Raw genomic sequence first — 14,844 nt, 5'->3', positions numbered from 1 at the left:
AGATAAACGATTGGATTTATAGTTAATATCAAACGCGAGTTTCTCTCGCGCCATTGACCGATCCTCGTAAGTCTCTTTATATAAAACAGTTCGATAAAAATCCGTCGTTTCGAGTGCAGAGGAAAAAAAAAGGAACAGATGGCGCGTTGAATTTTCCCCTTATTCCCTGGGATTTCGTCGCGTTGCACAGGAGCGCATCGAAGCGATGGCGCTCGTCCCGCGATTGAGAAGCGATATCAGCGCGAAGTGTATTCTTGCGAAGAGGACAAAGCGGCGGATCTCGCGCGACGCCGACATGGATACGAGCGTCGTTTTATTTACGACGTCGTTTCGTGGTCGTCCATTGAGATGCGAAAGATTTTACTTACATTTTATGCAGGTCGCACCTCGATTTTACGACACGCCTCTGGATTCAACGGCTTCTACCGAGAATATACTCAGTCGCGAGAGAAAAAATATGTATAATACGTTTTAGTACGCCGCTCGGTCTGTTTGCTTTTACAATTTCGAATAAATTTTTCCAAGAATTTAACATAGGAAATAAAAGATAGGAATTGTGACAGTGTTCGATTCGAACGGTGCCTGGAATCGATTAGCTCGAAATCGAGGTTGTACAACCGGTGAACGGTTCGAATCGTTCGTACTCTTGGATAAACATGCTTCGAGGGTTACGTCAGCGAATACTGGGCATCGAGTTTTCTCGAGTCGTGCGCTAGCGCGACCCATTTTCTCGCTGGAAAAATCGCCATTCAGCGAACAACGAGCCCCGTGGTGTTCGCGCGAGTAAATCGTCGCGATCGTTTCGAGCAGCCGGGCAAATGTTTATACGACTCGTAAAAAGGCGAAGAAATCCAGCCGCGATCCTTTTCCCGGTAACGTTTCGAACGACTTCCAACGAAGTCCTTCGATCGTGGTAAACGAAAACGAATAAGTATCGTGGTAATTACGGACCGCTGTTGAATCTACCGTGAAACGAAGCTTCGGTAACTCTCTCGGATGTTTTAGATCCCTCGACGCGGATAATACGGATTCTTAACACGCTCGAGACAACAATTTTCCCTGTCCCGTTCCCTTCGCTCCTAGCTAGGATGAAGTTCGCGTGACACGGACCGTTGGAAATCATTAGTCGTCGGTGTGTCGCTAATTAACAAGCGGCGGAGACCGGTTGGAAAATTACTCGGCGGACGTTCCTAGCCACGATGATTCGTGTTTTCCCGAGTTTCTCTAGCCTTCTTCTTCGTTTCCTCTTCTATTTATTTCCACCGGCTGCCACAGTCCGACCGTATATACGAGCTTACCTTGAAACTCGGATAAAAGTCTGCCACGAAGAGCTTCCGGCCGGAAGTTTCACCGTAATCGCAGGACGTTCGCTGATATCAGTGAAACTGGGGTGCTCCTTTTTTTATGCTTAATACGGTCAGCTTTTTCCTTCGTTACGAGCTTTTCATACCTCGCGAGAGAAAAATATTCGCCGAGGAAATTGTGGATTACGAGTGAAATTAGTGAAAGAAATTGTTCATTTTATTACTTGCATTTAACGCTACTTTGAGTACTCTTTTTTCATAGACAAAACGGAAAGGAAATGAATTTCTGTTATTTTGCCGTTTATTTCCTTTCGACTTGAAGGAGTTCAGTCTGAATCCTTATAACCCGGCAGAGGAGAATCATCAGCCTAATATACTTAGACCCGGCGTGTCTTCGCGGGATAAGACAGTGTCGAGATTACATTATACTTGACACACCGTTGTCGTGCTGCTCTCCGGAGACGCTCGGCGACGCGTTTAATTTCGTTTTTCCCAGCGTCGTGAACGTTTCCTCGAACGCGTGAGGAGCAGAGGGACGAGGATCCTTTGGAAACCGAGCCAGCGTGAACAATTTCGTTCAGTTTCGCGGGAAATTATCCGCGGCAGTCTTGACGACGATTATTCCAATTCGAGACGACGAACGATCCAACTGCTTTCATCTTTGATCACATTTCAAAGATCCATTTTGACAAATCGCTGTTAAATTTATTTAATTCCGCACGAATCGGAATCCGTACACCGTGTATCTACGTTACAAAACCTTTGAAGTATCATCCCGTCAAGGTTCCTCTTTTAAATTAAAATGGCAACATTCAACAAAGTTCGTGAAATTAATATCTTACCTACTTCAAAGTTACAGTGTAACTGAGAGAAGGTACCTCGAGTTTTCTCGCCGAATAAAATATTCAAGACTTTATTTTAAAATGGAATAGAGCCGGGGAATTCAGCGAACGTAAGGTGTACTCGTAGAAGGGAACGAATGGATGCAGGAAATTCCGGATTCGTAGGATTGATAAGCGTGAAACCGAACATTAGTAATGCAGCCGAGCGAATTGAATATCGGCGTCGGTTTATCCTTCAATTTCCAATCCTTCGTGCCTCGAGATATACCTTCTCGAAAAGAGGTCCGAAAGATTCCTTCTCGTTCAACGTCGTTCGCAAACAAATCAATTCACCGAATTCCTTCCGCCGTTTGATAGCTCATCGAAAAACACCTTGAAAATTACCCTTACCGTTGATTTCAAGTTGAAAAGAAGGTTCTCGAATTATTTTTACGGAGTAGCTAATTCGGCATTAATTTCGCGACCGATACATACCATAAACGGGTCTCCATCAGCTTTTTAATTAGCAACGAATCTAATTACGGTCGCTTCGGTCTTTGCCGTGTCGCGACGGAACGAACAAAGAGCACCAAAAAAAAAACTAGAAATCAGCGTCGATGTATTCAATTAACCGGGGTAACGGGCTCTTGGCGAGTAATTAGTATCGGGTCGCGAGTGGCTCGAATCGCTTTTTCCGCTCGTTCCCGGCGAACGTGAAATTTTGTTTACTCCCCGGTACACAGACCCAGACACTTCGCGTTAATAACGATAAAAGCGTGTCTTTATTACCTCTACTGTTGCCCCGCTACGATTATGGCCGCAAGACGGTGCGCACTTCGTCTGGACCGCTTACAGCTTTTTTAACGACCGGACACAGCCTTATTGTCTGTGAAATGAACAAATTCTTCGTTTAATAGAAAATAATGGAAATTAAGGAAAATTTTCACTCGCTATTGTTGGAAAATTTGAAATAAACGAACGGTTGAGGCAGGCCATGTGCGTTCTGTCAGCGCGTTTCTCCTCTTTAAGGGGAAGTCCTTTAACTTGGGGGTGTCATAAACAAAAAGGGCATACTGTCGAAGGGGTTCTCACGACGGAGGATTTTTAGGACGCCAGGGCATTCTTGTTCTGACCGTTGACTTGTACTGAGCATTCGAAAATACAGAGCAGAGTCAATTTTAGCAAACGCCCACAGTGTTTTGTTTGATTCACATTTCCACACCAAATAATAATCCGCTCCGCTTAATCTGATCTTACACTATCACGCGTTCGTTGTAAACGTATAGAAGAAGGTTTCGCAGGGTATTTTAATCTCTCAGATTTCATTTTTGAACCTTTGTATACGTAAGTGAACGATTACACACGGTGGAAACATCGTGTGTGGCGAAGCTGAGGTCGCTTATTACTTTCTGTCTGCTCTTCAGAGAGTCCTGGCGATGTAAAAATCGAGCACTTAAGGTGCACGCTGAATACAGGGGTCGGGACTGCACGAAAATCCCAACGACCCGCAATTAGACATCGTTAAATCTCTGGAATCACCAGGAAGCCGGTTTCAGGGTTCTCATAGCCTCCGGCTTGCTGTTGCATTTTTTTGGCAACTCGCATTCATTAACGCGAAACGATCCGCTGAAAGATGCGTTCCGGGAATCTCCAAGTTCTTCCTAATTGATATATCACACTCTGAAACATTATGAAACATCGAAACGATCGCAATTCATACGGATTTCTATTGGAACGATTTAGTAATGAAAGAGTTTAAAGCGATCGTGATAAACGATGTAAACGTTCGCGTGGAAGATTAATAATTGATTTCATGGAGAATCCGAGCAATCGAATAAATTATCCGGGTAATTAGGATGGTTGGCTAATCGAGGAATTAAGTTATCAATAAATCACGTAATCGTTTGATGCTGCACATAATAACGACGCTCTTGACGTATTTTAATATCAAATTGAAACACGTTTAATCCTCGTTCTGATTAGTTTGAACGTAAAATATTAAAAACACATCGGATTGGTTACGTTTTCAGTAACTCAAATAAAATTCGGTGAATTTCATATCGATTGAATCTACAAAAAAATATCGGATTTCCATTTCCTGTTGATTATATCCGACCAGAGCAAGAAGAGTTAATCGAAAGCTCGTTTCGAGTTTCCGTTTTCCAACACGAGTTTCGTTGGTTCGTTAGAAAAACGTTCGTTAGAATCGCAGTTTTTAAAGCTTCGCACGCTGTCCGAGCCAAATGACCTCCTGATCCACCTATCTGGGATATTTTTAAACCTTTACAAGACGGACTAGTCCGTTTCGAAATCGACTCGCCAGTCGTTTTCGGTTCATCGGGCGATTTTCCATGCTATCGAGTCCGCGAAAATGCTCGATACAAGAAGGAGGGAGAATAAGTGGGTGTCGAGAGGGAAAATAGCTGAGGAACGAAAGAATTTTCGAGTGTCCTCGATTTCTTAAAATATCCCCGGCTTCATTTTTCATTCCGTCGTGACCGCCGGAAGTGAGACGTCCGCGAGACCAAAAGGCGTGCTCTATCCACGGGTATAACGTAAAGGCAAGAAAAATGGAACAGGTTTGTGTACAGTGAACCGAGTGGAAACTGTCCGTTGATTTTCCGCGAAAACTGTGCCAAGGAGCGGCGCTTCTTTCGATCGCCCTGATTCTTCGAGTTCTTTGCACCGCAACACGTGATACCATTAACTTCTTCCACGTATAAAGGGCTCGTGTAACTCATGGTACGACTGGTAAATAAGAAATGCAATTTTTCATTTTCTTTTTTCACTCGAACTGTTTCCACAAATTCCCGTAAGTTGCTTATTTATTTCTACCACAATTGGCAATAATAAGTTCCTCGATATTTCTTCGCTCGCTATGTAGCTTGAGGTTCTCTTTGGTGCTCGTTGTTACGTGTAATTTTACCACAATTACATCTAAGGGGATTACAAAACTTGTGCTCGGAAAATGAAAGAAACTTTACTCGAACAGATGGTTATAATCTTCAGTTTGAAATACAGCATTGTATTGTTGCTTTTCTACTTTTTAAAAAGAATTATTTACAACCTAAGTGTTATTGAATATCTTTCTAAAGAGTACCAAGACGAATTTTTAAGACGATCAACATCTCCTTTAAAAAATTAAATATTCATAATATAAAAATGGTGACAAGTTCGACGTCTATTTAATGTCTACAGCACTTCATTTTTGATCATCAGAAAGCGTATCAAACTTTCTCCATTCGTTAATCAATCACCCTCCATGTGTGCAGATATTTTCAACGTGAATAATTTCAATATAATAACCTGCTGCAATTTCACGGTGATCGATCGTCATAAATAGACCGCGAAAGTTTAGCATTTTCTCTACGTCTAACCTACGGTGTAATATCAGTGTTGAAACAAGAATTAGAAACGGTATTGAAATCTCAGTGAATCTCAGTTGAGGACTAACGCGTCGTTATCGAACGGAAACGACGCGGATGCATCGCTCGCTGGATGGAAATGCGAGGTGAGAACGCTCGAGGAGGATTCGAGCGCGGATCCAGGCACGCGGAAGATGACGAACAGTGTCGACGATCGCGATAACTTCCGGTTTTCCGTCGACTCGTCGGCGGAAGTGTGTCGAGCGCGATGCCGCAGCAGAAGTTTCACTGCGGCGACTGTAAAAATCGTCTGCCCGACTTGACCAGCGACATGTGTCGTCTGTTGTCCTACAGAAACTTGAACGGTCGTGTGAGGGATAAAGATAGAAGGAAACGGAACGAGGAGGATGGGAAATTGAGGAAGAACGACGAGGACAAGGTAAGATGAACGCAGAAAAATTTTAACGACGACATTTTCTTAAGGAAAAATATAAATTTGTGTACTGACCGCGATTTACCACCTACAACTTATTCGCGTCATTATATAATTATTTCAGAAAATTGCAATTAACTGAAAATAAAAATAGCGCGCGATCTCATTAACAGAAATTCGTGACGCCAGAGTTGACAAAATTAATGATCTTCAGAGGTGAAGGGGCAGGAGGGTATGTAATTTGTATTAATTCATGGGAAATTGTTGGACGCTTTAATTGCTGTCAGAAGTGCTACGTTTGAACATGGAATTCGTGGAAGTTCAGCAGGCTGAAAGTTTGCATCGAGGGTAGGGAAACTTGGTAAGGTAGTTTCACCTCGGTCTACTAAAACCTCCGCATCTGGAAGGAGGAGAAAAAAATACGCGTCCCTTAACTCTAATGTTTCCCGTAAGCGGAACGAGTTTCTCGAGCAAACTTCTGCCAGTCTGAAAGAAAAAGAAAAACAACAGAAACAAAATCCTCGTCGTTGTCGTCGCGAAACTCGTCGAATAGAATCACCGTTCGAAAATATAAATTCGAGAACTTTATTTAGCTGTATAATAATTGAAACGGCGGTAATGATAATAATCCAAATTCAGAATCTCGAGCAAGTACCGAGGCGGAGAGCTTAGATTCTATGGCAAAGCTCAGTCTGTCGGCTCTTTACGACCCTCCGGTGAATTCGTGAATGGTGCGAGATTCGGGCCGGTGTAATGAATTTCGAAGGTGCTAGCTAAGGGAATTACGTAACCTGTAGCTGCACTGTAAGCACTGCTTGCTACCTGATCTCAGGGAGCAATGCTAATTATTGATCCAGCACGTGTAGCTGGTTGAATCTGAAATCTGTAGACGGTGCTTACAAATTAAACGTGTTCTTTAAATTAATTCCACTACGATGAAAGAGTTAACGACGCGAATGAAAAAGATAGAAGACCGGAAACGCCGGGGAGGATTCGAAAGTTTTACGCTCAGCAGCCTACGGGTGAAAGAAAACTACCCCAGATTCTCTAAACGAAGACGAAAAGTTTCGTTATCTGAAATGAGATCCTGGAATCTTTTGATGCCTCATGGAAATGAATTAGAAATTTTCGAGGTCTTCTTGAAAAATATTCGAATTAAATGAAAATCACTTTCATCAATTCAACGTTGATGAAAGTTATTCCCAGGATTTCAGAATTCTCTGATGTAATTTAAACCCGTGAAGTTGTCTCGAAAATTAATGAGTGTTTTCAGTGATGTTGAATTTCTCTGGTCGGACGTTTCAACGTTTCCGAATGTAATGGAATAGTTGCTTCGTAAATAAACCAAACGGAGAGGTTCCAACGGAAAATAGCCACGTAATTTCTCAGATTGACACATTGGAAGCCTGTTCAAGTTGTATTCAAAATCCAATCCCCGTAGCCATTACGTCTAATGAATACCGGAGTGGTGCCTTTCAGTATTCCTCGGCAACCTCGAAAATCGAGGATCCCAAAACGAGCAGGAAATTTCCGATTCCCAGCTGTGAATACCAGAAACCAGGCATCGAGCAATAAACATCATAACTTGATATTTCATTTATAATGAAATCCTTAAGCATTTGAAATTTCATTTCACCGTCGCATAAACTTCGCTCGATTTTTCAATCTTCAAATAAATTTAATAGACTCTTCACCGGTGCAAATTGATTGCACGCGTGTCAAGGCGGGAGAACCTTGATGAAACTTAACACTTTCGCGTGCATCGAGAATCGCTCGATAAATAATTCATACGACATTGTTCAACGTGGAAACAGAGGATGCGTTTATTGGAAGCTGTGTCTCATAAGAAAGGTTAAAAATGGAATTCTACGTCGTACGAGGATGGAATTCGCTTAACGTTCTCCTTTGTATCCTTGGAGAGGTCGAAGCGCAATCAGGAAGCTGACGAACTCCGTTGCATAAGTACGATCACGTAGGTGCGAGGATTGCAGAGTCACAAGGTGTGACTTGTTATTTCCACCATCGTTACGATTCGATTTTATCCAAGTATCATTGACAGAGGCACAAAAGTGTGTCAGAATATTTCTTTATAGAGTTCGCAAGATTATTATTCCTTTGCGATCTAACGTGGAGTTTGACTCGATGTCAGATAGTCGAACGATCAATCGTCAATCTCTAATCAGGAAGCCCTGAAACACGAATCCATAAACGTTTCCTAAACTTTGTACCCAGCCTGTTGCTCGAAATCACCGATATCGAGCCTCAAAGTGTTTGTTAATTGTGATCCTTTGTCAACAAATTGCCGACAACCGGCAACAGGAACGGAAAGTTTGAAGCTTACGATACACCGGCAGCAAGTATCGTGGCATCGGGAGGATGGAATCGATCGTGGAAGCTCGTGTAAATCGATTACGCGACGAACGGCAAGCTTGTTCGACGAATTCTACAAAGAGTTCGGTGGGATAAAATGAAATTTTTGTGGAGGAAAAAAGCGTAAAACGATCGTTGAACAAACGAACAGAAATACTTTTTTGACCGGGAGCATATGGAGGTACGAACGAGCTGAGGACAGCGCAAACACGAGACTGGTTGAAGCGAAAAATCGACACGGATATCGATACATCGGAGGGGGTGCTGAAAAGACCACGAGCGAACGTCTACGATTTCGATATACGAGACACGGAGGCTGGCTATCGATCCCGCGGTACTCGTACATACATGTTTTTCCGCAGTGCTCCGCAATAATATTGCCATTTATGTAGGAACCGCAGCAGCCGATATCCGGTTCCCTTTTACGTAACGCTGTGGCGACTTTAATTTCAACGACGGCTCTGGATCCGTTCAGCCTCGGTTCCGAGATCCTGCACTTTGACGACGGACGTTTCTAGCAATTTAATCCGCTTTCATAGACTTACCCCACGTCGAAACGTTTCTCAAGCTATTCAGAATTTTCAACAATTCTGCGCCTCCTAAAAACGTTATTCATTTTAAAAGCATCGAGCTTCTTTGATTAATTAATAACGTTGATTTTATCATTACCATTAAATTCGTTTGTATTGAGTATCTCTAATTATCGAAAGAAGATCGAACTCGATCGATTTGCAGAGAAAAATAGTTTATTGATGAAAGTGATATACAAAAGTACAGGGGCGAAAAACTGTCGCTCGACTGATTAAAAATCAGGAGAAATCTTTTTTATTTATTTATTTTTTTTTTAATAGTTTGGATTAATTTACTTTCTTCTGCTAAAGACGAAGAATTAATCCGGTTGACGAGTCCGCGAGAGAAAACCGTCGAAAGATTAGCAAAAGAACAAAGAGTGGCCGCGAAATCTCGACGAGCTGTTCCCGCGTGTAGTCTGACGGCGAGCCTCTTGACATTTAAAGCCGTGCAAACCTCGCAACGAGGTAAACGACCGACGCCAAACAGTACCACGGCTCTTCTCTGTGGCTTTTCACCCTTTATGAACGTAGTTACACGTTCAACAAATGATACATTTCAATCGCTCGCGGCGCGTCTCTTCAATTGAATCAAGGGTTGATAATCTTTGAAACTGGCTGTGAAAAAAAAGATTTCATTTCGAGCCTCGGTGTTCCTTAATAAAGCAGAAAAACTGGCGTAGGGTAAGAAAATGAAGAAAGGAAAAGGGCAATGAAAAGGAAAGAGAAGGCTGTTTAATAAAGAGTCTTTTCATTTTGCTATATTAATTTTTATTCATACGTTCTATTTAAAATATTGACAATTTTCTGAATTTTCATTAAAACCTTCGATAACGATGTAATTATTGATGGAAGAATGTTCATGACATCCATATTGGCTGACGGCAACGTTCAAAGGCAATTTTCCCTTTGATAACGGAACGAAGGACGCTAATTAATCGAAAAAATTTTCGATTTCGAGACACGATATCGCCGTGCTGGATAGAGAAATAACGAGATCATTATCGTGAAGCGATAACCTCGATTCGCGTTGTCAACGGAAGGATATCAGGCTAGAAAACGAGATGAATAGGTGGAAGGGTCGATGACGTCCTGGATACCGTTTCCCACCCTCGAGCTTCTTTTCCTGTAACGCTGCGGCAAATGCAGGCGAATTTATCTTCTTCTCGACTGCTGGAAATTGAAGCATTATTAACACTTTCGTGATACACTTTTCAGGAGCTTTCCTATTATAAAGCTGAAACATTAAAAAATCCATTTTCCAAGAATCGTCCGCTGTTTAAAATAATTCTCCCTTGAATAAATGAGAAATGAGAAATGTTTAAAACATTTCCGCGAATTTACATAAATTCCTAATATGTTCACGACACTTGATTCCCCTGTACATATACTGACGTAACGTCAGTATAATTTAACTTCCTGAAACTATGTCGGTTTCCGTTGTGTCCGCCGGGGTGGTCGAGGAAGCGCGAAGGGTCTCCTCGCGTAGAAAACCGGGAAAATCGTGGACCAAGGGCCGTGCGCTTTAATTCTCTTTCTCGTTGTTCTCTACCTTATGAGAAGCTTACGTTGCACTCGAGTGTACAATACTTAATTCCCCGAAGAAACGCGTTGCACGTGATTGTTTGCATCAGTTGCCGGCAACGAATGCGTTAACTAACGTAATTTCCCCATGGTTAGTCGGTGGAAGAACGTGTTTTCAGCCAGTTTGCAGGCCCATCCTTTAAGTTTCTCGGAAAGATTCGCGGGGGATGTCTGCCGGAAGATACGAAGCTCTTTTCTCCTGCAGTAACGTACGACTTTACCAGCGTAGCAATGGAGGAAGATGGCAGGCGGTGTGTATGGGGTAGAGAAATTCCGTGACCTGGTTGCAAAAAGGGGTTATTACATCGGGTGCGAGCGAAAACGGGCGGGAAGGAGGCTTCGTAAAAAGTAAATATCGAACGGGGGAAAAGTGCTCGACGTAAGAGACGAGCTTTTATATGCACGCTTGAAGGAGCTGGAAAGTTGGGTATAATGAAATGCAGAGACGTGTAACGGGCTTGAAATGGAAAACGTGTCTCTCTACCGGAGACACTGGTTCACCGTCTTCGTAAAGTATCCCGACTTTTCGCTGTTAAGGAAATCGCACCGGGGGTTAAAGATTTTTCAACAACCGTCGAAGGTTACTACTCACGGAGTAAACTGTTGGTCTTTCGATTACGTTTCACGGACAATTACGCTGCTCGACGGCGAGCGTCGAGGCGCAACGGACCGACACGACGATCCTACACGTGTCCCTCGGATGCATCGAATCACGTCACAACGAAGCGAATTACCGCAAGATTGTTCATGAATATTTAGAGGGTGGCGAAGCGTGGATAAAGGACCTGCTCAGAACGGCTCGCTGGCCGTCGAACTCTCGTGCATGTGTACAATTTGTACCCATGCGAATCGAGCTATTTAATCTTTTTTCTTTTATCATTCATATTTGAAACTTTACGAAAAATGCAAATTTTCCAAAATTTCGAACACTGTAATTAATCAGTGTTGATCTACGCGATTGAACCTCCAACTATCGACGGAATAGCGATTTTTCACGACGACCTAGAACAAGCGATTTAGCCGTTCGATTTAATGGCCTATTCGAATTTCGAGGGACCTATCAGCCGATCGTAATTCACGATAATAACCGCGATCAAATCTAAAAGCGATCCGAGTGTTGGTGCGTGGGTGTGTTTGTCATTCGTCCGTTTTACAGCCCATTATACCGGTGTCGAGGGGATGAGAGGGGTCCACGGCCTGAACGAGTCATTCTGTAGGGGTTAACCGGTAATATTTTTATTATTCGAATTGTACAACAGAACCGAGGCGTTTGTAAATTGCTGGCAATCGATGGGAATCGGTCGCGTTTTGCATGCGCGACCCGTTTCGATGATTATTATTGCATTACAATTCTCATGGCGAAACTTTCTCGCTGTTAATATTAATCCTCCGAATCATTATGAAACCTGAAATGTTTATCGACGAAATAAAATTGATAAATATCCTCGCGATTTTGATCCATCGTTCGTAACAACGTCCTCTGTAATTACAGTCATTCGTTCCTATCCGTTTCTCGCACATTTCTCAAGTAATCTCTGTTTCTTCGCTGGAAGTGCGCGAAAGCGGATCTTCATTAAGAATCAGGGCTGTCGGAAGAAAGAATCGCGGCAGTAAATCTCGGAACAATTCGCCGAGGTGGCGATTGAGGGGTCGGGGATAATACTTTATTATCTCGACGACTTGATCGGGAGAAATCGAAGAAAGCAGAACGAAGTTTTCTTGGATATAATTGAAATCGTCTTATTGTCGCCTTCGTTAACGCTAATATTCATTAGTCTATCGAAGCAGCAAACTAGTTTCCGAATATATCTTTGTTTTAGTTGAAATTCGTATTCGAACAATACCCAAGGGGATCGTGTACAAGTGTTACTCGTAAAGCGAGCTTGTGTTCTCGTAAAAGCATGGAACTCCATAAACCTCGAAGAGAAGTTTGAAAGCATCGGTTCACCGTCGGAACGGTTTCTACGCGAATTTTGCGTAACTTGTCCCGTAACGACGTAGATATTCGACGCTAGCTCGCATAAATCGAGGCTAATACGACGTGACGTAAATCGAGAAGCGCGTTTCGAAAAATACCTTAACCCATGCGCTCGAGTCGGGCCGACCCCTTTTTCCAGCTCGAGTCGAGAGAATCGATGCTAACGTCGCGGATAATAAATGGCTAAAATATAGCGGTAGTTTTCGTATCGACCCCTAAACGATACCCGTAAATCCAATCCAACTATCGAAGAGCTTTCGCGAAGAAGAAGCTTTACGAATCGTCAGATTTTCTCATTTTTTATTATTCCAACTTTACCGAACGATGCGACCCCCATAGAAATGGCTGTTCTTATCGGTGCTAATTCGCCATGGAAATGACAACAGCCGTTAAATTCCTGGCGCTTCTATACCTATAACGCATCGCCGTTTTCCGTCCGATTTATTGGCTAATCCGATATTTATTGGACGGGGGGGCCAATTTCCAATTTACGCAGCGGTTAACTGGCACGGTCAGCGCAGGCACGTTAACCGTGCACGGCCAACTACACCCCGCCAGCAGGCTTAACGTTATATCCGGTTTAATTGGATCAGGATTAAATTAACTTCCGTCCCGGTGATGGAACTTTAACGCTGGGATTCCTCGGGATTCGCGTCCCTGCGCGCCCTTGTCTCGTGACCGTCCATCGATTTTCATCCCTCTTCTTCTACCCTCCGCCACCCTTTCGATCCATGGCCGACCTTTGTTTGCCGATTTTGATAACCGATTCGCCGCGACCACCATAATTTTGTCCACCATTGTGATAGTCCGGCATTGTTCTCCTCTTCTTGCTCGAGCTGGAAGCTTTTGTTTCAACGACGCCGAGATTTATTCGTTGAAAGTGGTTCATTACTTATGGTGTACAGGGAGAATGCATTGCTCTTTTGACAAATTATCGTAGGACAAATGTAATTTAGTTTGGTAGATAAACGTTTCTCGCTTTGAAATCGTGATGAAAAATAAAAGCAGCTTACAATTAGAGACGACAACCGAACCGAGAATACACCGATCAATTCTAAACGCCGTTCAAAAGATTACGCGGCACGCGTTGGTAATTAAACCCGCTAATCGCATTAGCCTCGGTTATTAATCTCGCTCGATGCGGTAGCTTTCTGTAACGACTTCCGTTCGATCGCAACTTTAATCGATGAAATTAAATGCCGAGGGTATTAGGATTTATTGGTCAACTCGATGCCTCCTATGCGTAGAATATCTCCCTGATAAATTCGATTAAATTTTATTTTATAAAGGACTATCCTATTTGTGCTCCCTGTTTTCTAAGTTAATTGTTTTCTTTCGAACGAGCTACAGCGCCTTGAGATATTGGTTCACCGTGTCAACCATTTCTTTCATCTCGATTTTTCGTTGTTTACGTCGCAGGCAACCAGGCGCTTCCTTCTGACCCCAATATCCACTGGACGTTTCCATTCAGACTTATTTCTAAAGTTTAGTTTATTCGAAATCCCCGAATAATCCGTTGGAACTTTGTAACAACATGAAGAATTGCATCCTCCTTTTCAACTATCTTTACATCCCCAACTTTTGCTTCGTAAACTTCCTTTCTTCCCTGTTACATAATTAAATAAAGGACATTTCTGCGCAGGATGCATTAACATTCACGGTAGAAGCAGGCGTGCATAATGCGTATTATTAACACATATGTATAACAGTAATGCTATTCGCTTTTCAAATCATATTTCCACGCGTTCAAACGAACAGTGCAGCTTTAAAAAAGAAAAAAAAAAAGAACTTGCCTTTTCCGGGCCCATTGAATTAAACTAGTCTTTATACTTTTAATAGAGCCAGCTTGAATGCAGTTCGTTATCTCCGTAATTGCTTGGCGACGCAGAGTTTGACCTAAAAGTTGCACGGGTCATTCGCGCGTTTCAATTCAGCCTTTCATCGTCGTGAGCGTACACAACGGTAGTCGCGTGCCACATCTTCGTCCCGGAAAAGTAGTTCACCATCGAACCAGACCAGAGACAAAACAGTTAATCCCTGTTGTCGACCCGGTTGCGGCCCAGTTAGCCGAAGGAAACACGTTCATTCGATAACTCGTCCGGTTTTTGTCGTCGCGTTCGTGTGCTCTCTTTTCCCTCGGTGAACCATACACACTTTTTCCTCTTCCACCCTCGTTTGCTTTTTATACTGTTAATTATTTGCTGTTTGCTTCAATTCCCCGGTTTATCGTATCGTTTTTTGTATAGTGTTCGTAGGGGATGATCGCTGTACACCTTGGTAGAAGGATCATTCGCAATATTAAATTGTTCAATCATCCCCTTGGATACATAGGGAATATTTAGAAATTACAGGAAAACAGTGTGAAAGATATCGAATCATCCCCTTGAATCGGCGAGCTCGATTCACCCTCCCGTTGGCCG

The 14,844-nt window shown here is 42.8% G+C and overlaps 1 protein-coding gene across 6 annotated transcripts in view; it reads left to right on the top strand.

Moving 5' to 3' along the window:
- The window catches only part of LOC114877278, a 111,116-nt gene that overhangs the window by 67,350 nt on the left and 28,922 nt on the right, over window positions 1-14,844 (top strand). The gene's annotated exons all lie outside the window — the stretch shown is intronic.

Source organism: Osmia bicornis, chromosome 15 (genome assembly GCF_907164935.1).
Source record: "Osmia bicornis bicornis chromosome 15, iOsmBic2.1, whole genome shotgun sequence".
In the NCBI taxonomy this organism is placed as follows: Eukaryota; Metazoa; Arthropoda; class Insecta; order Hymenoptera; family Megachilidae; genus Osmia; species Osmia bicornis.
Note: the sequence above shows the minus strand (reverse complement) of the source record. Positions and strands in the feature narration are given on the sequence as shown.